This window comes from Ctenopharyngodon idella, chromosome 16 (genome assembly GCF_019924925.1).
Source record: "Ctenopharyngodon idella isolate HZGC_01 chromosome 16, HZGC01, whole genome shotgun sequence".
In the NCBI taxonomy this organism is placed as follows: domain Eukaryota; kingdom Metazoa; phylum Chordata; class Actinopteri; order Cypriniformes; family Xenocyprididae; genus Ctenopharyngodon; species Ctenopharyngodon idella.
Window position 1 is genome coordinate 24,644,034 of NC_067235.1, and position 26,411 is coordinate 24,670,444.

The following is a 26,411-nucleotide window of genomic DNA, read 5'->3' on the forward strand; positions in this document are numbered from 1 at the left end:
CTAGGAAAACTAAAAGTTTTGTGTAAATATTGCATATAAAACAAGTATTGCAATATGTCACTCTACAGATAAAAATGAATGAAATACACTATATCTAAACAGAACAGTTTGAATAAAATCTCTCTTCACCATCCTGTTCTCTTGCGCACATTCCTGTTTTTCCATTCACCCATACTGTATGAGCAAAACACACTTCCTTGGACAAATACCATTGTCTTATAAGCACTGGATGGTAATTGTTTCTCAGGGTGACGTAAAAGAATATTTGCATGACTCTGTGATGTAGCTTGAGCATCCGGATGGCAATTACTGTAGGTCATGTGAGAACATTGTGATGTAATTTTATTCATAGAGGCAAAAACACATACACACTGCAGCCAGATACAACTATCACTCTTCTTCTGAGTGCTTAATCTAGTAATGTACACAAGAGTTTGGCTGTTTTACAGCAGTGATAAGCCCGATCAATATTAAATAACCAAAAAAAGAAAAATAGGTTTTACAAAAAGTTCATGAAAAATACTATTAGATTGATACATAGACAGACAGACAGAAATTATTTTGACAAGAATAATTAAATTATCATTTTACAATGAAATGAAAATAATAACCAATGCAATTGAAAAGTGTGAATACTGGTGAAAAAAATATTGTTTAAAGGCACAATATGTACATTTTTCACAGCTAGAGATCGCTTATTCAAAACAAAAGGCGTAGCTTGATGACGCCTTGATTTTGCAGAATCATGGGATGTGTTGTCTTCATGTCTACAGCCGGTGGAAAAGAATCGGGACGGGACTCGGGCAGAAATCATGCTCATGGATGAGATTATTAACATTACTGTAGTATGAAGCAGAGCAGGGCCGAGTGCTGTGCGAGCAGAAATGGCAGCAGAACTTTTATTATGCCTCAGGCGACCACTTCCGCTTCTTCCGGTCAAGCGTATGTGGGGTAAAGCAGCACTGTTTTATTATATTAGATACATTTTCTGTGTTAGAGTTGTTATAGTGCTACTCTGCGTTCTGGTAAAACATCTGGCTTTCAAAACAACTTTTGGTGCAATTCCCACATGTAAATTCAGAGATGCCAATTTGGATCGGAATTAAAGAACCACATGACCCTGGTGTTTTTCCAAAAAACTGCAAGTACATTCAGATTTTATCTTGGTTGGTGGGAGAAAAACAGATTTCTGATTCAGTGTCCTTGTAAAACAATTACTATCCAAAGAGAACTACAAAATATAGGCTAACATTACTTGCTCGATTCAAGTTCTGCACCTGCAACACCATGAGCAAATATCAGAGCAGGACTGTGATTGTTCTTTTAAGTTTGGAGTTTCACTTCCTGTGTTACTTCCTGCAAGGGCTTCTTAACATCTTCACGTAATGCAATATTCATGCTGTTTCTGATTCTGAGACATATGGACAGGCACACCACCTGTGTGTGTCACATGCGGAGGGGGGGTGGATTCCTGTTCAGCACGCCACACACAAACAGAAATATGAGTTAGCCTTCGGTCACACAAACAAATCCAGTACATGAAACAGATGACATGAGAGTAACACACAGACATGTGGGGAAAATAAAGGGACACAGGAAGAGAACGAGTGAAAGAGAGAGAACAGTCACACGCTCTTAACAACTCTGGCTGGCAGGAAAACAGATGGGCAGAAACCCACTCGCTTGCTCGCACCCCTGGTCGCATCACGCACACACATCGAGATGTGAGACGGGAGGGTAATTAACTTTCTTTGGCTGTTGCCGTCTGTTAGAGAAAAGCAAATTAAACCCCTACAGCATCTCCTTCTTCCTATTCACAGTCCCTCCATCTTTCTCTCTACGCCTCCACCTCTGTTATCTCCCTTTCGAAATGTTTTGGTGAAGTTCTCCTATTTCAGACACACACTAGCACAATGGAGAAAAGAGAAAACGTCAACTGAGATCATGATATCTCGGTGAAAGCGATTGTATCTCCTCATGCACTTTTTTATATCAAATATACATAAAAAACAGACAGATAGAATGATATAAAAAATTATAGAACAACAGACAGACAGATACAAAGAACAACAGAATGAATGGCAGACAGATAGAAAGAACGATAGAAAGACAAAGTATGACAGACAAATGAAAAGAATGATAGAAAAAAAATGACAGATAGATAGAAAGAACAATAGAAAAATAATGACAGATAGAAAGAACGATAGAAAAAAAGACAGACAGAAAGATAGAAAGAATGACAGATGGACAAAACGATATAAAGAACGAAAGATGAACGACAGACAGACAGAACAATATAAAGAACGAAAGATAGAACGACAGACAGAACAATATAAAGAATGACAGACAGATAGAAAGAAAGAACGAAAAAAAGATAGAAAAAAATTACAGACAGATAGAAAGAACGATAGAAAAAAATGTCAGACAAAGATAGAAAGAATGACAGACAAAACAAAAAGAATGACAGATGGACAGACAAAATGATATAAAAAACAAGAGAACAACAGACAGAACAATATAAAGAACAACAGACAGACAGACAGACAGACAGATAGATAGATAGATAGATAGATAGATAGATAGATAGAACCACAGATACAAATCAAAGAATGAAAGATAGAACAACAGATAGAACAATATAAAGAACAACAGAGTGACACAGACATATAGATAGATAGATAGATAGATAGATAGATAGATAGATAGATAGATAGATAGAACCACAGATACAAATCAAAGAATGAAAGATAGAACAACAGATAGAACAATATAAAGAACAACAGAGTGACACAGACATATAGATAGATAGATAGATAGATAGATAGATAGATAGAACCACAGAGACAAAACAAAGAATGAAAGATAGATCAACAGACAGAACAATATAAAGAATGAAAGGTAGAACGACAAACAGACAGAACAATATAAAGAACAACAGACAGACAGACAGAGATAGACAGACAGACCCACAGAGACAAAACAAAGAACGAAAGATAGAACGACAGACAGAACAATATAAAGAACTAAAGATAAAACGATAGACAGACAGAACAATATAAAGAATGAAAGATAGAATGACAGACAGACAGAACAATATAAAGAACAACAGACAGAATAATATACAGACAGACAGACAGACAGAACAATATAAAGAACGAAAGATAGAACGACAGACAGAACAATACAAAGACAGACAGACAAAACAATACAAAGAACGACAGACAGACAGAACAATATGCAGACAGGCAGACATAGATAGATAGATAGATAGATAGATAGATAGATAGATAGATAGATAGATAGATAGATAGCACGTCTGTTCCTCAGAGCCACATTTTTTTAATTCATGAAAAATTCAATATGGCATCTACGCTTACTACAGTCAAGACTCCATTTGCACACTCGGTTTGTGCAGGTCTTGACTTCAGTGCGACATTGAATTATGCATATTAGATTAGTCCATCCCAAACAGTAGCCGGATAAACCAATTACAAGGTTGATGGTATTACAGTACGAATGGGTCATAAAAATCGAACGAGCTGCGCTTTATCAGATTTCAGCTCAACTAACATGCGTGCTAACTGCAGGAGCGCACATTCACACTGCATTGAAGAACAGAGTCCATGCAGCGTCCGAACGCTCTGGGTGGGTACTATAGTCTTCTGAAACAGCTCTATTTTTGTCTGTCTGAAGTGTGCATATGATCCATGTGTGATGTGATTCACGGCTTTTTCGATTTGTATGCTTGTCAGTTCAGGTTAAATATGCATTGATTAAAATGCATGTTATCTAGTTATCGGTCCTCTTCAGTAGGCAGGGCCGTAACTCAGGTCGGAATGGTTGGCTAGTATATCTGCTTTTTTTCTCATTTTTGCTTTAGCTTTAATATTTTTAATGGCAGTGCCTTGTAGGCAATTCATTCAGATATGCAACTTCTCGGAGATGAGTTTAGCATGCTAACAGTGTATTGTGCTTTCCTAAACTCTCTCAGAAAAGTTGCGACACAAAAATAAATTCCAAGGCAATTACAGACTTCAAATCGCCTGCCGTGAGCAACATTTTTGTTATTATGTATAATTTGCAGGTCTATGATGAAAGTTTTATGCAATAAAAAGTTATACATATTTAGCCTGTCTATTAAAGGGCTGTATGTTCTTAATTTAGTTTCATTTTTTTTTTATTGTCAATGTGCACGTGTCGCATCTTGCACAGTTTAATGAGCACTGCATTTTTGAAATTGCATATCAAGTTAGGTTCAATTGTAAAATGTTCTTCTAACTGGATATGAACATTAAATGATCTTTCTTATTCATATACACACAAATGTGCATGAACACACAGCCATGGCAAGAAACTCCTTCAAAGTCAATACTCTACTAAATACCTTGGCATTTAACACAATAAATACAATTAGCACTACCACTTAAAAGTCATTTTCCTGCTGCAAAGTGAGCATTTCGCATATAGTTTGCTCAATTAGGGATTGTTAGGATTTATACACACACAGTTAACACTTCATTGTTTGTAGGCATGCATTGCACAGGTGTGCAGTTGTGTAGTCTCTGCCAGACTGTTGGAGGTTACACAACACACACAACTTTCCTTTAGACATCTTTCAGAGGAACAAAGCCAGTTTAGGATGGTCAGGGTCATTAGAACCTGCTTATTCTCTAACATACTTTTCTGCCTTCAACATGATTTGAAATAAAATGCGTTTTGTTACTGGTGTGAAAAGCTGGTGTAGATCGATTGAGTCACTGTCAGCACCAAATTTCAGTGTTTCCTCAGAAACTTTAATAATGTAGAATAAGGAATAATATTGAATTGCATTTAATTTCTGGCACTGTCCCTCTAGATTCACACTAGTGATGCTTTGATCAAATACTCTATAGAATTCACGCTGGATTTAGTACAGGTGCCAGGCTTTGTATTATTGTGAAGAATATATATCCAAACATAATAAAATAATTTCATTCATTAAAAAAACAACAATGGTAAAACAAAACAAAACAAAACAAAAATCAATGTCTTGTCTAACACAAATTGGAAAGGCCAGTTATGGCCTTCCACCTTATCTTTTTTAATAGTTTTTGTCTCATACTGTACATACTGTTTCGCCTAAAGCACTACATAGCAACAAAAACCACTACAGCACTTTCCCAAACACCTGTAGCACTTCAAACAAGTGTTTTGCATAAGTGAGGATGAATGAATTTGTTGGGATAGATGTGCAAAGTGGTCCGATGCTTCAGTGACAATAGTGTAAAATACACACACACACACACACACACACACTACTATTAAAGGGTTAGTTCACACAAAAATGAAAATTTTGTCATCAATTACTCACCCTCATGTCGTTCGAAACCAGTAAGACTTTCAGTCATCTTCGAAATGCAAATGAAGATCTTTTTGATGAAATCTGAGAGCTTTCTGTCCCTCTATAGAAAGCTATGCGACTGACACTTCGACGCTTCAAAAATTTCATAAAGAGATGGCAAAACTAATCCCTGTTCAACATTTAAAGCAATCGAGTCTCTTCAGAAAATTTGGACTAAACCACTCAATTCATATGGATTAGTTTTACGATCTCCTTATGAACTTTTTGAAGCATCGATGTTTCAGTTGTGTAGCTGTCTATGGAGGGACAGAAAGCTCTCAGATTTTATCAAAAAGATCTTCATTTGTGTTCCGAAGATGAATGAAAGTCTTACGGGTTTGGAACAACATGAGGGTGAGTAATTAATGACAGAATTTTCATTTTTGGATGAACTAACCCTTTAAGAAATTTGGGTTTTGAGAGTACAATTTTTTTAAACAAATTGATAATTTTATTCAGCAAGGATGCATTAAATTGATCAAAATTAAAGATAAAATAAATGCTGTACTTTTGAACTACTGTAAAAAAACAAAACAAATGTATCATGGTTTCCACAAAAATATTAAGCAGCATAACTTTTTTTAACATTAATAAATAATAATAAATGTTACCTGAGCATCAAATCATCATATTAGAAAAATTTCTGAAGGATCATGTGACACTGAAGACTGGAGTAATGATGCTGAAAATTCAGCTTTGCCATCACAGGAATAAAATATATTCAAATGAAAACCAGTTATTTTAAATGGCAAATAATATATTTTACAACATTACTTTTTACTCTTTTTTAATCAAATAAATGCAGTCTTGTTGAGAATAATAGACTTCAAAGCATTAAAAAAAACCTTACCGACCCCAAATTTTTTATTTGTAGTGTATTTCTTATATATCAGCAAAAACAATTCATGAAAAGTGATGTTTTCCTTTAAGGCTATTACGACACCAAGTATCGGCAATTCACAGAGTTGTTTCTAAAAAGAGAGAAAAATTAGCACAGAGAGTAGCAGACATTTAAATAGACAACCAAAAAAAACTCACATACTGTAGAGAGAGAGAGAGAGAGAGAGAGAGAGAGAGAGAGAGAGAGAGAGAGTGAGAGAAAGAAAGAAAGTGCGAGAAAGAAAGAGAGAGAACTTTCCTGAAATGATATTTCATCAGATATTCAGGAGAGTAGTTAAAAAATGATCAAGATGTGGAGGTTCATGACTATCTATGTATGTGTGTGTGTGTGTGTGTGTGTGTGTGTGGGTGTGTGTGTGTGTGTGTGTGTGTGTGTGTAATGATAAAACATCAAAGAAAAATCAGCAGGACAGAGCTGCCAGACTTAGTTTCATAATTAACACAAAAGCGAGATACAGTCCTGCATAATGAACTCTCTGTGAATGACAGCAAAAGAATCACGGCTGTTTAACAGACCCAGACCAGTTATGACAGCGAGCCTCAGTCTCCTAATGACTCCTGCAAAGCACGTCCAGTTCCTGCTCTATAGAGACATTCATGCCAGTGTAAAACTTCTGTTATCAGTCTTGTGTGGGAGTCACTTCTCTCTGAAGCATCTGTCTCTGCTACTCATATTTGCTTTTTGTAGTATAGATATTACATACTATGACAAGACATAAATGTGTGTGCCAATATTAAAGAGTAATATATATATATACACACACCGATCAGGCATAACACCACCTTCCTAATATTGTAACAGCCCTGACCCGTCGAGGTGGACTCCACTAGACCCCTAATGGTGTGCTGTGGTATCTGGCACCAAGATTTTAGCAGCAGATCCTTTAAATCCCATAAGTTGCGAGGTGGGGCCTCCATGGATCAGACTTGTTTGGTCAGCACATCCTACAGATGCTCGATTGGATTGAGATCTGGGAAATTTGGAGGCCAAGTCAACACCTCAAACTCATTGTTGTGCTCCACAAACCATTCCTGAACCATTTTTGCTTTGTAGAAGGGTGCGTTATCCTGCTGAAAGAGGCCACAGCCACCAGGGAATACCGTTTCCATGAAAGGGTGTACATGGTTTGCAACAATGCTTATGTAGGTGGTACGTGTCAAAGTAACATCCTAATGGATGGCAGGAGCCAAGGTTTCCAAGCAGAACATTGCCTAAAGCATCACACTGTCTCCGCTGGCTTGCCTTCTTCCCATAGTGCATCCTGGTGCCAAGTGTTCCCCAGGTAAGCAAAGCACACGCAACCGGCCATCCACGTGATGTAAAAGAAAACGTGATTCATCAGAACAGGCCACCTTCTTCCATTGCTCCATGGTCCAGTTCTGATGCTCACGTGCCAACTGTTGGTGCTTTTGGTGGTGGACAGGGGTCAGCATGGGCACCCTGACTGGTCTGCGGCTATGCAGCCCCATACGTAACCGATTTAAAGTGAATCAGAGAGTTCATTCAGTGAAAGATACGTCATACTGATTCAAACTGATAACTACTAAGTTTGTAAAACTTTCTGAATGATTCATTAAAAGAACCACATTTGTTTGGGTACTACTGGTTGCTAGGTATGTTTTGTTTGTTTGCGTGCAGCTCAATAGAATGGCGTGTTTTCTTGCAATAATTCAGTGTCACAGTTCCTTTACACATCCAATTCTTACTGCAAATTTACAACTCAGATAACCACTGGTGAGTGTGTGTGTGTGTGCACAGACTCATAACCAAACATGATCTATATGCAGTATGAAAAATTTCCCATTCGTCCTGACATAGGAAAAACTAATGTCCTTAAATAAACATACTACTAAATCCCAAGTCAGCACTTGAGTAAAAACAGATGAATGAAAAAGAAGAAAAGTAGGAGGATGAAGTTGAAGAGACGGATGATTCTCACTTTCCTATAAATCCCATGTGTGTTTATGGGGATGGGCCTACTGGTAATGTAACACTATAACAGGATCCCTGTTTTAAGAGGTCTGCAGTATTACCCAGAATGCAACAATAGTGTACAATGTTTCAGAAACCGGTAGTGAGAGGTGATGTCACTGACTGTGAGACAAAGTGCGAGTATGCGAGGTTTGTGTGTTTGTATTTGTGTCAAGGGGATGGAAATAGAAAGACCTAGTGAACAGGAAACTCTCAAGGCTTCATGTTTCTATTCTCAGCTTAAAAAAATGCTTTCCAACTTTTTGGGTTTAAGAAATGATCATTAAAAAAAAAGGAAAGTCAGAGGAAATAATGATCTCACAAACTATTTTAAGCCTGATAGTTTTGAATGTAGAGCATCTATACACTGTAATGTCGAATTTGGTGTAGAAATCAGACTGAGATACAACCACACTTCCCCAAAGCCTGTGTTTGCAACTTCCTCTTCCTCTCACAGATGATTATATGCCTCAAGTACAGGCTCTTTCAAAACAGCTACACACACACACAAAAACTCACAAAAGAACGGAAAACAGGGTGACGGAGATGGAGGGAGCTGTGATGCAAAAACTGCACCAAATGCAGAAAACAAACACAAATTGATTACCAATGCAAAGCCTGGCAGAAACAACAAGTACAATTAAATACTTCAATTTGCAATCATTCAGCCATTTTGTGGTGTAACCCAGATCAATACACTTTACTGTCTATTTTAAGTTTAGACTGCTCACATTAAACCAAACTGGCATATTTTGATTTCCTTTGGAAAACAGATTGCAAGTTTTTCTCATCCCTTCATTATTAAATTCCACTACTTTGAATGCCTTTGATTTTATTGTTCTGCATAAACCATTTGATTTTATTTGAAAATGATTTATTATAGTTTGTTTGAAATTACTGTGCCATATTGTGGCATAATTTCCATAGCACCGAATAATATTGCTGTAATGTTGTTAAATTATTCAAAAAGTTATTCCCCTGGTTTCACAGACAATGCTTAAGCCTAGTTCCAGACTAAAATGCATGCAACTTGCATAAACACATCTTAAAATATGTCACTGCCATTGTTTTGTTTCAAGATGCACATCAGTAATGTCTTTTCTAAGGCATGTTGATAAAAGCTACTTAAATGCCCTAATTGAACTAAGCCTAATCCTGACTTAATCTAAACCCTGTCTGTGAAACCAGGCCATTATTTAATTGTGTGTATTTTGAAAAAAATAAAATGCTTGCTGTGAATTTTACCTTAGCAAGACAAGTGTCTGCCGTTTTATTCCAAAAATGGCATTTCCACCTCCGCAGAATGCTAAAGAATGATATATCACTTGAAATGTGGTGGGAACGACAAAGTGGAGGAAATTTTGATTATTTTAAGAAAAGAAAAAGAAAACAATGACCAAATTCTCTTGTGGCATACTGCATGTGTATACATTGTTGGACAAATTAAATAAACTAGTGGGAGTGTGAAAAATGTGTTTTAGAAGAGTTTATTTTATAAAAGTCCACAGGGCCAAATTATCCCAGAAGTTGAAGAAACACTTAAAAAATGGCTTGCATTACATGGGGAAAGATTGCAATAGAGTGCTTCCCTTTCAGACACTATATGTGAACTGCTTCATTGTCACGCTAAATTAACCATGCATTGTGAGAAAAACTGAGCTGACATTAATTCACACTTTGTATAATAAAGAGACTAACCATAATTACATAATGACATAATTGTCTGCTTTATATTCAGGGCATACCTGTTGAACTGAGGTCAGAGTGGGTGAAGGAAGGCGGTCTCGTATCCTACAGCGCAGGGGCTCCAGATGAGGGGAGGAGCTTGAGGTCCCGCCACAGAAACCTGCTACTCACGCATGCTCCCTGTAACAAACAAAGTCAACTGTTAGAGGGATATCACTGTGCAACAGTAACACTACATTAACCATATGTATTAGTGATAAGTACACTATGCAGTATAAAAGCTAAGCTGATTCAGCTTGGAGATTATTATTTCAGCCGATAATCCTTGTGAATATTCATTAATCTAGAGAGTTTTGTCAATAAATTACACATTTTTAAGTTGTGAGTAAATATTATTAAAGGGTTAGTTCACCCAAATTGAAATCTGATGGCTCAGTGAGGTCTGCATTGACAGCAAGTTCATTTACACTTTCAAATGCCCAGAAAGGTACTAAAGTTATATTTAAAACAGTTCATGTGACTACAGTGGTTCAACCTTAATGTTATTACTTTTTGTGCACCAAAAAAACAAAATAACGACTTTATTCAACAATATCTAGTGATTGGTGATTTCAAAACACTGCTTCATGAAGCATAGAAGCTTTACGAATCTTTTGTTTCGAATCAGTGGTTCGGAGCGCGTATCAAACTGCCAAAGTCAAAGTGAACCATTGAAATTTCGAAACACTTATGACGTAACGAAGCCTCGTTTACTGAAATCACGTGACTTTGGCGCTCCAAACCACTGATTCGAAACAAAAGATTCATAAAGCTTCGAAAATTCATGAAGCAGTGTTTTGAAATCGGCCATCACTAGATATTGTTGAATAAAGTCGTTATTTTGTTTTTTTGGCACAAAAAGTATTCTCGTCTCTTCATAACATTAAAGACACAGTAAGCGATTTCTGAGAAACGCTGTTGAAAGTCGATCGGACTGAGCAGCTAAACACACTTGTAGCCAAACAGGTGTGTCCACTCGTGAGGTGACTGTGTTGCATAGTGTGTTCGTGAATTTGGAGGCGGAGCTATAAAGATAGGGGTGTGATCCTTTTGGGTAGGGGCGTGTTTGTTTTGGTGATTTCAAATATCAACAGCATTTCTCAGAATTCGCTTACTGCACCTTTAAGGTTGAACAACTGTAGTCACATGAACTGTTTTAAAAATGTCTTCAGTAGCTTTCTGGGCATTTGAAAGTGTAAATTAACTTGCTGTCAATAGAGGCCTCACTGAGCCATCAAATTTTATCAAAAATATCTTAATTTGTGTTAGGTCGAAGTTCTTACGGTAGTTCTTAGTAACGAAGGTCTTACAGGTGTGGAACGACATTAGGGTGAGTAATTAATGACATAATTTTCATTTTTGGGTGAACTAACCCTTTAAAATAAGCATTCATCTAAATGAACAAAACCCGTATGTGCAATCTTAAATACACTTGTTAAAATGCTACTGAGCCAGTATTTAGCAAATAAATTAAAGGTCACCATCTATACAATCACACCCTTGTGAATAAATAAAAAAGACAGAAATAGTCAAAGTCCACAGTATGTGTAGCATTTTAGGCAGAGCCTGAGACTTTATGAACATACAAACACATTATCCCTAACTTATGTGTGTTTATGTCTCTAAATACCTTTTAAATAACATTTTATTCACATTTTCCTTTTAAAAAGGTTTAAAGAGAAATAAAGAATGACCACTATGACCGATGATTAAGTACCAGACTCATGGGAAATCAAAAAACGCTTTATGAAAATGAAGCAGCCGCATACAGCGTTCTATAAAATGTAAAAAGGAGGGAAGTCATGATTGGAAAAGACTGCATGATAATTTCAGACTAATATAATCTTTTCCTTTCCTTCATTACCTCCTTTCTCCTGCATATCAACTGTGTTTGTGTGAGAGTTTGTAGAGATGATGGAGTCAGAATCGGTTGTTCCGGGTTATTCTCCTACATGCGGCTCAGGCGTACTGCATTCTGAGCGAAGATGAATAAAAGATCAGCATGCAGCTCAACATCTCGTTTAGACGAAGACTGACACACGCACACACAGTAGTGAGCAAGGTGCTGGTCACTGAGCCGCTCCGCTTCATCAAAAGCACTTCTCTAATCCTTCACACATTGTAACGGCCTTTCCACAGTCCACCACACAACACGCACACCATATCAAAACCCAGAGACTGTGTTTGTTAGACAACTTCCCAAAAACCTGATTGTGTTTCTGAGGTGTGTGACATTGCTAGTGCTAGCGCCTTTCCCAGGAGCCATGGCAACGGCTGCTAGGTGAACAAAGGCCCAATTAAAGACTCTCATCTACTGTGGGCAGGTCACTAAGGCAACAAAAAGTCTTTATATCCTTTACAAAATACAGACACAGAAAATTCACGCATATGTTCAAGATATTTAATACATTTTTGTAGCATTTTATTTTAGTTCACTTGTTAGTCTAAGTTTCTTAATAAAATAAATGCCAATTCAAGCAGTCATTCTAAATAATTATATATTAATTGCATGTTGTTTATTAGTTTATTATTTACTTAGAGAAAAACCAAAACAATGCTCTATACTGGGCTGAATGCGCTTGTTGTATGGGGTTTTTTTTTTTACAAGCTGAAAACTCACAAGAGCCTTAAAAAATGTGTAAAGGAGTAAAATCAGTGCAAGGAATTCCTCCGTTACACACACAAATGAAGACTGTGCTGCAAGAAGACACAGCTCTGATGCCTGTACTGAACTGTAATGGGCAATGTAGCTGCTATGATGAGAAGAGCCAGATATCCTTGAGCATTCTGTCCTTTTTAGGGTCACATCTTGTGACATTGTGTCCTGTTTTTGGTTTGTTTGGATGTCTATGGTCTGTGTGCGTTCATATTTCAGTCAAACCATAACTGAAAAGGTGGGTCAAGGTCTTCTTGTTTGGTGCGCACCAGGGTTCGGATGGCAGCGTTCACAGCTTACTCACATGAACCGCACTAACAGAGCCATCGTACCAGAGTTTGTTTTAATATACCTGAACCTGCCATGTGTGGGCACACCCTTAGTCTACTTGTTAGTCAAGATTTCTTTCACATGACCATTTTCCACCATGTTTCTGGACAGAATCAAACAGGTTGTTTATGCTACTGTACCTTTAAGACCACGTGAGCTAAAAATCAAAGTTTGTAAAAAAAATAACTTTAGTACATATATAATGTTGTAATGTTGACATGCATTCTCTGTAAAGCTGCTTTGAAATGATATGTATTGTGAAAAGCGCTATACAAATAAATGTGAATTGAAATTGAAATTGAATTGAATATACATTTAAAATGCAGTACAATAAAACGTTTGCAAATATTATAAAGACAATATGTTTTTAGTTCACCTCACTCCACAACAAATCCTTTAAATTTAAAGGGGACCTATTATGCCTCTTTTCACAAGATGTAATATAAGTAACTGGTGTCCCCAGAATGTGAATGTGAAGTTTTAGCTCAAAATATTCCACAGATCATTTATTATAGCTTGTCAAATTTGCCCCTATTTGGGTGTGAGCAAAAACACGTCGTTTTTGTGTGTCTCTTTAAATGCAAATGAGCTGCTGCTCCCGGCCCACTTTCCAAAAGCTCACACTTCAGATACTCAACAACAACAACAAAGCTGGAGAATCTCACACAGCCAAAATGACGATTGTCAGTAACGGTGTTCAGCCTTACATTGTTCAAACCCGAGTCAGACACTGATAGAGAGACTCAGGAAGAAGTTACAACTTTTAGAATGCAACTGGACGTTTCTGAATGGTTAGTGGATAAATTTATGTAGTTGCTATTGAGTTGATTCAACTCATCGACTAGCATGTGCCTTCATGTTAATCTTTTGTGCAAATCCAGCGTTGAATTGACCCTCGTTTGTGAAGCAGCCTGACGTAAAATGATGGCATGACAACAACTCTCTACTACACTCTTCCTCTTCGCTAAAGCAGCCCAACATGGACTCACCCTCTTTGTTGCGTGTTCTCGGGGACAAGGTTTATGTAAATTTTGGGGTTTGTGATGTCACTAACCCAGGAAGAAACTCGTTGTAGTCCCTACCAGCCGTTTGTTGTAGTCCTTAAAAAGTGATTTTTGTAAAAGAAAACATCTCCCTTTGCATTGAACTTTGAGCATCGTAACTTTGCAGATGTTGTTTTGTTTATGTTCTAACAGCAACATTACATACTAACTAAAGTTAAAAAAGTGAAATAATCAAGGATCCCTTTAAAGGCACTCAGAACAGAAATGAAAAATATAAGTATAAAACAAACAAATTATAGTGGCCTTCATTGTAAACAACATTTACTATAAAAGCCAAATTAAACGCAAATGAAATACGCTATATATACAAATAAAATTGGGCTCACATACCTCTTTCATTTGGCACAAATTCAAATGTGTGCGTTTTGAGCATGTTTTGTGTGCTTGATGTTAACTGCATTAATACAACACTTTGGAATACAAGTTGCAGCACATTTCAGATAATAAAAAAGCGCGACTTAAAGATTGATTAAAAAAAAAAAAAAAAAAAAAGATTACAGATGCACAATATATTAGCACCATATCTGTTATTGGTCAATATCAGCAAACTTTTACATTTTTCAATTTCAAAAATACTTACTAAACTTAGTATAATTTTTATCTTCAATTTGCCCCACTTCAACTACCTGTTGATAATGAAATACGTCAACACAGGACAGAAAATCATGTTTATCAAATTATTTTATAAGCATTTAAGATTTTTATTTGTAAATGGCCACTGTCATGGCTAATTGCCATGCATGTGAAATGAGTCCAAAGTTCTGGTCAATACTGAATTGGTAGTCATATTTGAATATGCTGATAATCACTATGACATGTTCTTCTAAATGATCTGTTTGCATCTTAATTTTCATAAATGATCTCAAAATGAAGGGAGGAGTTTTGTTTTGTGAACATGTCTACATGATAGACCACAGCACACTGTTCTGTTTCAAAAGAGCAAGGAAAATCACTTTTCCATGACATGTCCCTTTAAACATGTACACATTTTCATAAACAAAAGAATGCATTTGGTTCATAACGTGACTACTAACGCAACAAATCCTCCTCTCTTTCTCTCTCTCTCTCTCTCTCTCCGACCTTATCTGGTCTGACTTCCCCCTCATACGATGCTGTAAATCTCTCTTGGTAGAGAATCACTAACAAAACCTAGCAGTATAAAAATGTGTTGAGCACACCTGTAATAAAAGTAAAGCAGTAAATGACCTGATACAAAACCACACACGTACACGCTGAAACATGCTGCTACTCTATCTGTGTACTTCTGCAAATAAAGTGTTCTCAGTCAGACAGCGTGCGCACACACATGCCCTCTCTCGCAGCATGTCTACCCTTTATCTTCACCGGACACAAAAGAACCCACACAAAGGCACTAACATTAACACTCTTGCAAACACACACATATAATAAAACACTAAGGTGACACTGTGTTTCTCAATGAAGATCGATTCACTTTTCAACAACAAGACTCCTGGACTGCATTGATCACAAAAGCACTTGCTCTTCCCTCTTAAATACTTTATCACCCTCAGAGAGCTGCACTCCTCAGGTGAGCCCTATTAACACACATAATCAAACACAAAAAGCAACACCTGTATTGGACATATATGTGAATGTCTGTATCATTATTTTTCCAAATTGGAAAGCAAAGTCAATCTAATATACTATAATCTAATATACTAAATTGGGTATATATGTCCGATATAATATCAGGGGGAAAAAAAAAAAAACATACATATTTTAAAATTCTAAATATAATATATATACACTACTGTTCAAAAGTGTGGCGTCAATAAGATTTTTTTTTAAAGAAACTATAGGGTTGGGCAATATACCGGTAGAAATTTGTCAACTGGTAGAGATTTTAGACTATCATCTCTATCATGGCTATGTGCTCACGTGACGTTGCTGCGCTGAGCTCTCACAAAAGCTTATTATTTGCATGCGTTTTTAAGCATTGCTTATTTTAAACCGCTGAAGCGAGAGACGGTTTCTGAACGCTGTCAATTAGTTGTCAGGCTCCAGACTAGTCGATTATCATCTATTTTCTTCTTTTAGTGTCGTTTTAGTAGTTAATCTGTTTACATGGTAAAAACCCTTGGAACTTTGCATGTTTAAAATGGCACACTTCTTTGAGTGTCCTGAGCATTGTGAATTTTAGGTTAAACATAGTTTTCGGAGCCGATAGCCTTGTGGGCAGCACTACGACATCAGACAACCCGAGTTCAAGTCCCAGCTTTTGGTCTTTTCTTGATCCCGTCTCACTTTTCTTCCTGCAACTTACATTTCGTTTGTCAACCAAATTTTCATCCATCATCTTGTCATTCAGAAAAATGAGGCGAAATGGGCGAAGTGAGGTGAAATCTGACTCCTGCTGCTCACTGAATTGAGCAGACGCACTCCATTTTAACTGTAGTGTCTGTCTATTTTCTAACTAAACTAAATGATTATTATTACTATAAAAAATCAAAACGACGGTGGGGCCAGTGCCGCGGTCACAGTGGGCAAATGATATAACCGGTGTTGCTGCTGAACACCGTAACACAGTCGATCTCAGCAAGCCTAATATGTGAAAGTTAAGTACTATCGAGTATACTCCTGTTTCTCCGAGTATTGGCATGATTGCAAATGTGATACTTACTGATCTGATTGAAGTCCAATAAAAAAGCTGATATTAAGTGACAAAATTTTAGCCACAATACTGTCTGTTTTTGCTCGATTTCGTGAAAATAGTTTCAAACAAAGCCACACCAGAACTGTTGCGCATCTCCAAGCAACAGTGATTCCTGAATGAATCTGCGTTTTGAACGATTGAATGAATGGCTCGCACATTAAGATTTACCACCACCTACTGGCGGTTTTATTTTCTTATTTACATTTGATCTTTGATCTCATATTTACATCTGATTGGGTCATATTGTTGTAATTGAATTTATTGTTAAACATTTAAAAACAAATTTTATATTTTAATTTAAGAAATTGATTAAATATGATGCATGCATTTAATAAGATTAGAAAAATTGTTCTTATAATGGTACAAATGCCCCAGGAAATTAATTTAAAGGGGCAAATATCGCTTTGTAATGGGAAAGTTAATGTCTGTTATTGATCAGAAAGTGCTCCTAAATTTTTGACTGTGCTCCTAATTTTTTTTTTTCTAAAAAGAAAAATGTTACTGTAGAGCCCTGATATATGATATATTAATTATATATATAATTATATACATCATATATATAATTATATTCTATAGTGTCAATGGAATGTTTGCAATAGTATTTTCATACTGTTTTTCTAGAGCTGATGTCAATAGAGCCATTCAGTGATTAATCAACTCAATAGCTTTGAAAATTATGAGACGTGATGTTTTCAAATTAATTGCTGCTTGGAAGAACATAAATTGCTCAGCTCTGTCAATGCACCTTTCATGGGATGTCAAAGGAAAAAAAAAAAAAAAAGGACAAAAACAATATTTCTGGCCAAAATCTTTTTCAATTATCTCTCTCTTTCTCTCTCTCTCTCTCTGACACACTGTCATATGTTCAGGATTGACGCCATCAGGGCAGCATGACAGGATACAGTCTCTGTTCCACTCCACAGCCTGACAATGACTTCCTGCTAATGGATCAGATCATTGGTGCAATCATCATCCCAAACCATAAGGAAATGGCACACACTATTCAGGAAAAAAAGTTTTTTTCTCTCACTCTTTCACATGTACACCAGAAAATATGTGCTCACTCAGACTGATACTGTCTTTATGAGATCAGCAGTCACAGTGCTGTTAGTTTCAGAAAGGAAATGAAACCAGACAGAGAATCAGTCAGTACAAGCATCATTCACAATGACACCTGTCAATCAAAGTCCTACAGAAAAAAACAGACACTCTAAGCACGGACCCCCTCAGTGTTGCCACAGTAACATGTCACGGTCACTTGGTCACATGCTAATAAAATGGTGAATCATTTATTAAACCTCAAACGTTTAGTGATTCAGGCATGTGTGGGATATTTCTACAAAATTTCACATTCTTTATTTTTGGAGGCATCCAAAAACATTTTTAAAGTGTTAAGTTAATATTATTAAATTAAGAATTCATCAAAATAAATACATTTAGTCTACAAGTATAGTGGGCTTCTAAAGGCTTGCACTGAACTCTAAATAGACTTGTATTATCATAAATTATCATAAAAGTGGTCAATAAGAAAAGTAATCATGCCTTAATCTTGAAAAAAAATCATTCAAATCTGTTTTGTGAACCAGTTCAACCTAGAAAAGATCCAACTCAACGATTTATTCTTGAACTTTAATTCCTGAATTATTCTTGAATTCTTGAAGATATCACTATTACTCTTATGAACTGAATTACTTTCAAAGAATAACTTAAATTGCAGTGCGTTTCTCCCACAAACTTCAGGGGAGCCGTATGGACTCAATTGGATTCAATGTAACTACATGGAAAAGAGCGACCAGCAAAACCTTCTGTTCCATGGAAAAAAGAAAGTCATACTAGTTTGGAACGACATGAAGTGGAGTAAATGATGGCAACATCCTTTAATCTTCAGACAGAGTAGCGCAATTCATCTGACTGCACTTTAGAAAAGGCAACATGACAGGATTTTGAAGAAAATCGCAGCCCACATGTCACTGTGGCATGTCATAAGTGCTGCTGCTAATGTGAGTGAAACTAAGGAATTTACGAGGGTTTTATGGTGCGTATGGACGCACATGGCGTGTAACACCGCGCTGAGTAAAGTGCTGGCACTCAGCCAGCTGCTACACAAAGCCTGCATGGTTTTCTTACATATGATACAGAAGCAGTACAGAGACCATAGTGTGACGTTTCGCAGTTAAGCATGTGAAACCACACACACACTGGGGCCTTTACTACTATGAAGAGTGTGTGTATATAACAGCATTGGAACATTAGGTACGTCATTGGAGGCGACGAGGGAGCAAGAGTGACTCTGTCCATCTGGCTCCACACCACGCCTAAGAGCGCATGAGAAACGTCTGAGGGAGCTCGGCCTCAAACGACATGCGGTACTCAACTCAAGACAGACTGTTAAAACACGCTAAGCATCTGTGTCCATGGGTGGAGAAACTGTGTGTGTGTGTGTGTGTGTGTAAAACCCAGAGAAAACCAACAAAATGTCCCTCTTCATTAAAATGCAAAGCACGCAGGCCACAACCTCAACCAATCTAATAAAACTTGCACACAAAATCCATCATAAACCCAACAACAAAACTCTTTCTTACTGCTATAAAATTGCAAAGTTTCAGAAGCATCACAAAACAGCAACAGATAAAACACATTTTATCATCCCTTCATTATTGAATGAGATAAAGAGCCTCTATACTCACCTCAATAACCATCTAGCCAGGGTGTAAAATTAACTTTTTGCTAGACCTGCCAATGGAATTTAAAAAAAGTTAAGGATTTAAATGTGGCTTATCAGCCAAGAACACTATTTGTATTTTTTCATATATCTTTGTTATAGTGGCTTTGGTAGCCCAGATATTATTAGATTTCTGCAACACTGTCATTCAAAAACACATACACTACTATTCAATAGTTAATGGTCGGAAGAGCTGCACGATTCTGGATAAAATGAAAATAACGATTTTTTGGTTTCAAATAGAGATCACGATTCTGAATATACAACTAAACAAAAGAACATGTAATTTACTAGAGGTTCTGACAAAATATTAATTACTGGAATGTAATTGCTGGAAAAAAATTTGAATGAATTATTTAAAAAATGGTTTTGAATGAATTCAATGACTCATTAACACATACTTGTTTCATTATTGGATGAATTAGTGTTTTTGAACAAATCTTTTAAATCTTAAGTGGCGACGTCACTTCACGAATTCTACCAGCACGATTCAGCATCCTTGGCATGGTTAGACAACCGTGCCAAGGATCTTTTTACTATTAATCGTGCTGCTCTAATGGTCGGCATGATTTTTATTTTTATTTTTTCCTCCATAAAACGGTTAGTTCCTGTCCTTGATTCTGATTGGTCAATAGCTGTGTTTTATTCATGATAAAACACGGCTATGATTGCTTCACCCAACGGTTCTGTGTATCACTACACAACACCCTTAGCAACCACTCTTAGCAACGTAAACTGTTTGTTCTCAATTTATATTGTTCACTGAAGCTTACTGTATTATGTAGAACTAGAAGAGTATTGTGAGAAAGAGATCGACTGAGCGAGTTTATTACCTGCATTCAGATTTAGCATTTTAATTCAGGTCAGTCCTATGTTCATAATAAAAAATCTGTTTAAATGTCAGATGTATTATCTTGTCCTTTTAACAGTTAAGGAGTTTTCCCATGACTGACAGTGCTAGTCAAAGCATTTATCAGTTGCGTTTTGTTCCGTGTTCACAGCAATTCAGTCTTTTCAATGTAAAAGTCTTCGCTACTGACTGAGTGACACACTCATAAAGACAGTCTTTGCCACCATCTAATGGCGTAATAATGTAACTTCTGTTGCTGTTCACAGTCAGAGACTATTTTTTCCGGTGGAAGGAAGGCTTTTAGTGAAAGCTTACTTCATGAAAGTTGCATTGATACATATTTTTGGTTTTAATATTTGTATTGTGTGGTAACCGTTTTATACAAGCAATAAGGTACTCGAGGCTAGTGCTGTATCGTGAATAAGTCACGACTGAAGGGGTTGCAGGCCTAACAATGCCCTTCAGCCGTGACTTATTCACGATACAGCACAGCCTCTCATACCTTATTGCTTACTTAAATAAGTCTCTTATGCTCAGCAAGAGTGCATTTATTAGATCAAATATACAATATAACAGCACAATACCGTACAATATTATTACAATTTAAAATAACTCTTCTATTTTAACAATATAAAACTTATATATTATCTGAACTGCTCCTTTAAGGGACAACAGCCACACAGAAAACAGGATTAAAGAATGAAAGAGATTCATTGGGATTGAGATTGGGATTATGACTGAAATGCAGAAGGTCTGGAGGCAGATTAACTTTCAAACTCATCCAGCATATGAATTACCCTTGCACTGAATCAATTCAATGTCATTCAATGACTCAAAGTCAATAACAAAATACAAAATTTTAGTACTGTTAGTTTTAGTTCTATCACACAGTCCCAGTTGTGCTACATAGATCTTAAAAGCCTTCTTAAAACGCCTACTGAATAAATGTACATGTGGAAAAAGACCAACATGTCCTCACACAAGGGTCAAGAACAGATTGTATACTACATATAAGGATCAAGTACAAAGAAAAGATGTAAGATGCGCAGGAGTTTTCAAGGCTACTTTGAGCTGGAAAAGTCAGAGAAAACACAAGACTATGTAGCCAAGTAGATTAAGTAGATTTTTGCTTATTTAAAAAAATAAATACATATATATGATGTATATTAAATAAACACTTATTAACAATATGAATTGCTATTACTGTTAATCAACCAATGCCGTTCAAACCTCAAAATTGCTAAATATCACCAAATGAATTGGCTTGAATGCACTCACTGTAAATCACTTTGGATAAAAGCATCTGCCAAATGTAAATGTACTAAACCAAGTTGTAAGGCTATTGGAGTTTTTTTTGCCCCTTTATTTGCCCATTAGGTGGACATAGAAAAGTAACAGCATTAAAAGCAGCATTACTTAAGATACATATGGTGCAGGAAAATTTATGCACTTTGGGCTTTGTTCACTAAAATAATACTTGCATGTAATTGCTGCCTTAAATTTTGAAGTTACAACCTGCTGTGATAGTCATTGTACTTTTACAACCACTCTGAATTTAATTACTGAAGGCAAAAAAATTTAACTAGAAAAGGACGGAAATTATTACTGTCATATTACGTTAAATGAATGGAAACAAAGATGCTGTTATGAAATTAAATTGAAAAATAAGCATCTTTTACAGTAAAAACTGTTGCACTCCTTTTAAAGACACATTGAGCTATATGACGGCAATATACCCCATACATTCTCCAGTCCTGATCCATCACATGTAATCAAGAGCACACTGAAGTTTGCTCTTGTGTAGGCGTGCAAGTGTTTAGTTGTGGGGAGTGAAATGTGATTCTCTTCAGTGCAGCCCACAGTGATCTCAGCCATATTACAGCCAACACCCCACCCAAACCCCAATACACATACGCTCTCTTTCTCATCTTAAATCTTTTTCTCTCACTCCCTGACCCAGTTTCTTTCTCTTTTGGTAGAACATTTCACCATAAGATTGGCAGAATGAAACTGTTACAAAGAAGAAAATGGTTGAGAGTGAAACGACTTACGTAAATCTATTCTCTGTAAGCTTTGTAACATCTTGCACGGCTCCTTCTCTTTCAACTTTTTTCAGTCTCTCTATCCCCCATCTCAGCGTTTTTCCCCTCCTCCATTTTAACACAACTACAGTCATAAATTTAAGGGGAAAGAGGAAAAGGAAACAGAGCAGAGAGCTTCCAGACATGTCCTGGGTGGGTGGACAAGCTCATACAAGAGCCACAGGGCATCAGGCAGATACGACAGCTTGAGAGTTGGACAGAATGACAAGCTCTACGCTGGTAAAAACACACTATACAAGTAAGAGAAGAGTGTTATTACGGTTTATACTTTTTTTATATATTAAAACTTTTATTTTACATATAGTATATTTTATAATTACTGGAAGTCTTCCCTTAAGAAGTTTGGGGCCAGTAAGATTTTTGGTGGAAAAAACAATATTTTTATTCAGCAAGAATGCATTAAAGGTGCAGTAAGCGAAACACTGTTGAAATTTGAAATCAACTGTCTTGAGCGTCAAAGTTTGCTAAGAGTCACTTTTTTGTCCACATTTTTTTACCGTCACTGTTACAGGGTTCCTACACAATTTCCATTTGATTCCAAAATTCCATACTTTTCCAGACTCAAATTTCAAAACCTCTCTGTAGATTTTCAGACCATATTTAACATAAATGGTTCATACAGCATTATTTTCAGCTTTATATTTGGTATATAGTACAGTCATCTGTAAATATTTATATTTTCTCAGGGGTTTTTTCATTGATTTTTATATATTGATTATATATATATAAATATCAGACACACAAGAAACTTTTCCGTGCCCTCGAGAAACTATTCATATGCGCACAGGAATTTTTTGCATGCTGCTTACGCGTTACAGGGTTCTAGTTTTATACATACTGTAACCTATTTCCTTTGTCCGTCACTGCCATCTTACTATGAAGAAAACAAGAGCATGGATGCACATGAATTTATAGAGATCTATTTGCTCAAAATTTGGCTTTCCTTAGGTTAATACCTCTAATATCAAGGCCTAATGTCCAATTTAACGCAGCCTCTGTGGAAGCAGAGAAACCATGACACAAAATGGGCTGATGGCACAATATGGCTGCATGCATTGCCCAATTTGCCAAGGTCAAGGGTCTATAAAAATGACAGGTACTGTAAAAAAAAAAAAAAAAAAGGAAAAAAAGATATTCAAAATTTTCATTATTTTGAATATCATAGTTTGATATTCAAACTATGATATAGTAGTACATCATAGTTTGGCGGCCAATAAAACGTTTAATGTTTTCTTGTGCACACACGAAAGTCTGTATATTTTTTTAATTTTTTAGCAAAGGTCCTTTTAGAGGCTCTGTAATAGAGTGCTTAGAATATCGTGAGAAGAAACCCAAAATACTTTTAACCTGCATTTTTGCATAATGAAAAAAAGTGCAAGTTGAATTCATCCAGTCGTGCTTGACAATCACTAAAGAATCATTAAACAGCTGCCATGAAAAACACTTCTTGTATGATACATTTATTTTCATTAAATTAACTTAATCTTCTATTATAAAAAACTAAATAGGGGCAATAGTCTGGAAATGAAAATATTTTTCCATACTCTGCTTTCTTTTTTCCATACTTTTCCAGACCTGGAAATTACTCGAATCAAATTCCATACGTTTCCATACTTCTCCAAACTGCGTAGGAACCCTGCTGTTATAACATATTGGGAAGCCAGAATGTTCCCAGACAGGAGATTTATATGATGCAGGCAGCGGCTCTATCAGCTGTTTTTCTCCTTCACTTGCCATGCTGAACTGCAACACACCAACATGTTTTTTTTGTTTTTTAAAACAAACCATATTATAGATGTGTCGTCAGATTTGAGATTAACTGTGGTGCAAATGTGTGCCAAACGGAACGGTTTGATTTATTACAGAGAAGTGTTATGGAGAGAGAGAGAGAGAGAGAGAGAGAGAGAGAGAGAGAGAGAGAGAGAGAGAGAGAGAGAGAGAGAGAGAGAGAGAGAGAGAGAGGTCAATAAATCAAGTAAACATAAAACCAACCAACCATATTTAAAAGAACATATATGTTTTTACACAGGAATCACAATAATGGGACACAATAAAAAAAATGAGACGCACCCATAATCTTTTGGAATCAGATTGTGACTCCGTGAATCAACTTCAACATTTTGAATCAAATCTCATATCTAGGGAGTTATAAAGCAACTGCAACATTTGCTCTTGAGTGAGAAAGAAACCAACCTTATCGTGCCAAGATGAGCTAGAATTTACTAATACATAAGAGATGACAAACTAAAAACAGCTTGGAAATACTCTTACAACACCTACAAACTCACATCAAAACCAAAATTACTGTCATTATGCACGCTATTTCCGGCCCATATTTGTCCCTCATCTGCTTAGAGAACACATACACACATTGCTGAAACACATTCACGGTCAAGTGACTATCTCCATCTCTTTCCGTCTGTCCACACATGCATTTGGTCATTTATGAATGGGCGATGACCCTGCAAGATCCAGACTTTGAGTAATTCAAGTAAAGCAGAATTTGCTTTAGAGGTCTGCCACCCAAACTCATGGGTTTTGCTCGTAGAGTTGGGTCAAACAATTCTCGGGTACTGCCGGGTTCAGGCTTTAATTTAAAGCCCGTGCAGACCTCTAATGTGTTTGCATAGGAAACCAGCAAATCAGTAATTTTAGACATTCACACAGTCACAAGACCAGGGATCCTGCTTTCCCTCTGATAAACACATGCCGTGTTAAGCCTGTGTAAACATGCACACACACACACACCCACACAGAATCTTCTCTGGGCTGGATGAATGTGGAAGTATTAGAGAGTGATAATGAAGTCTAATTTTGTCACTGTGAAAGTTTTTCTCCATTCTAAACATCACACCATAAACACAAACATATGTTCCCACAGTCAGATCACAGCATTGGGAAGAAGGGATGATCAAGCATAAATGTATCATCTTTGTATCCAATTGCCGGCTCATGTCTTCTATGAGAAAAAGAGCAAGAGAATTCAGCATTTAGCAGAGAAATATTTTTTATTCATTCAACAAAAAAGACATTTTAAATCTTAGATTGTGGCAGTTGTGTACGTGACAGACGTACACGAAGTGGAAGTGGTTTCCTCACTATAAGGGCCTGTTCACACCAGGTCACTTCATGCTTTTTCTCTGATCGAATAGATATCGGATCATGAAAAGACCAGGTGTAAATGCCCTCCAAAATGCATTCGAGACGGATATAAATCCAATCGTTCAAACCACTTCAGGAGGTGGTCTGGAACGCATTCCAGTCAAAACTGAACAATCTCTAATCTCAAAGTCTAAATGCATTTTGGTTTTGTCAATTTTACTCCTTGTTGTGTGAAATAAATGTGTGAGAGCGTGTTACAGGCTAAATAACATGTTATAGCCAGATATGACAGCGCTACTGCAGCACGCATCACCGCAGAGGGGTAACTGAGTACCTCTTCAGCAAGCAGACACGCAAACTGCCGCAAATGAAACTGAAAGTAAGTCGCAGACACTCGTAACACAATCATCTTCATTAAAAGTAATAAGACTAAATGATCTTACAGTGCTGTTGCCGTGCTCTCTCCAATTGCAGTTTTTGATTTTGAAATCAGCTGATGATCAACAAAATGCAGCTCATATTTTTTGCTTTCGGTGACGTGAACTCCATTAAATCTGTATATAGCGTGGGAATTGAAGATCGGATTTATATCCGTTTTGTGGAAACACATTTATGTGGCCAAGTGTAAATGGAATCATTTTGACAAATCAGATAGCTATCTGATCAGTAAAAAACGCATGAAGTGACCAGGTCTCTCTATCCCCCATAGGGAACACATTCAGCACATCACCTGTTTCATTAGCATAATTAGCGAAATTATATAAAATTCTTGTTTAAAAACAGTACCACCAAATAGTACCAACAATGTTTCTGTTTTTACATTTTTTCTCATTTAAATAAAATTTTTAAAATTCCAAATTAAATTATTAACATAATTTGAATGAAAAGATGGATTAAATTGAATTAACATAAATTTCAGAATATCCCTGCTTTA

General features: G+C 36.5%; 1 protein-coding gene across 1 annotated transcript in view; it reads right to left on the reverse strand.

Moving 5' to 3' along the window:
* Positions 1-26,411, reverse strand: part of galnt1 (UDP-N-acetyl-alpha-D-galactosamine:polypeptide N-acetylgalactosaminyltransferase 1) — a 112,624-nt gene that overhangs the window by 56,723 nt on the left and 29,490 nt on the right. Inside the window, exon 2 of the mRNA XM_051866035.1 lies at positions 9,998-10,118. The gene's annotated coding sequence lies outside the window, so the exon portion shown is untranslated. The remainder of the gene's footprint in view (positions 1-9,997; positions 10,119-26,411) is intronic.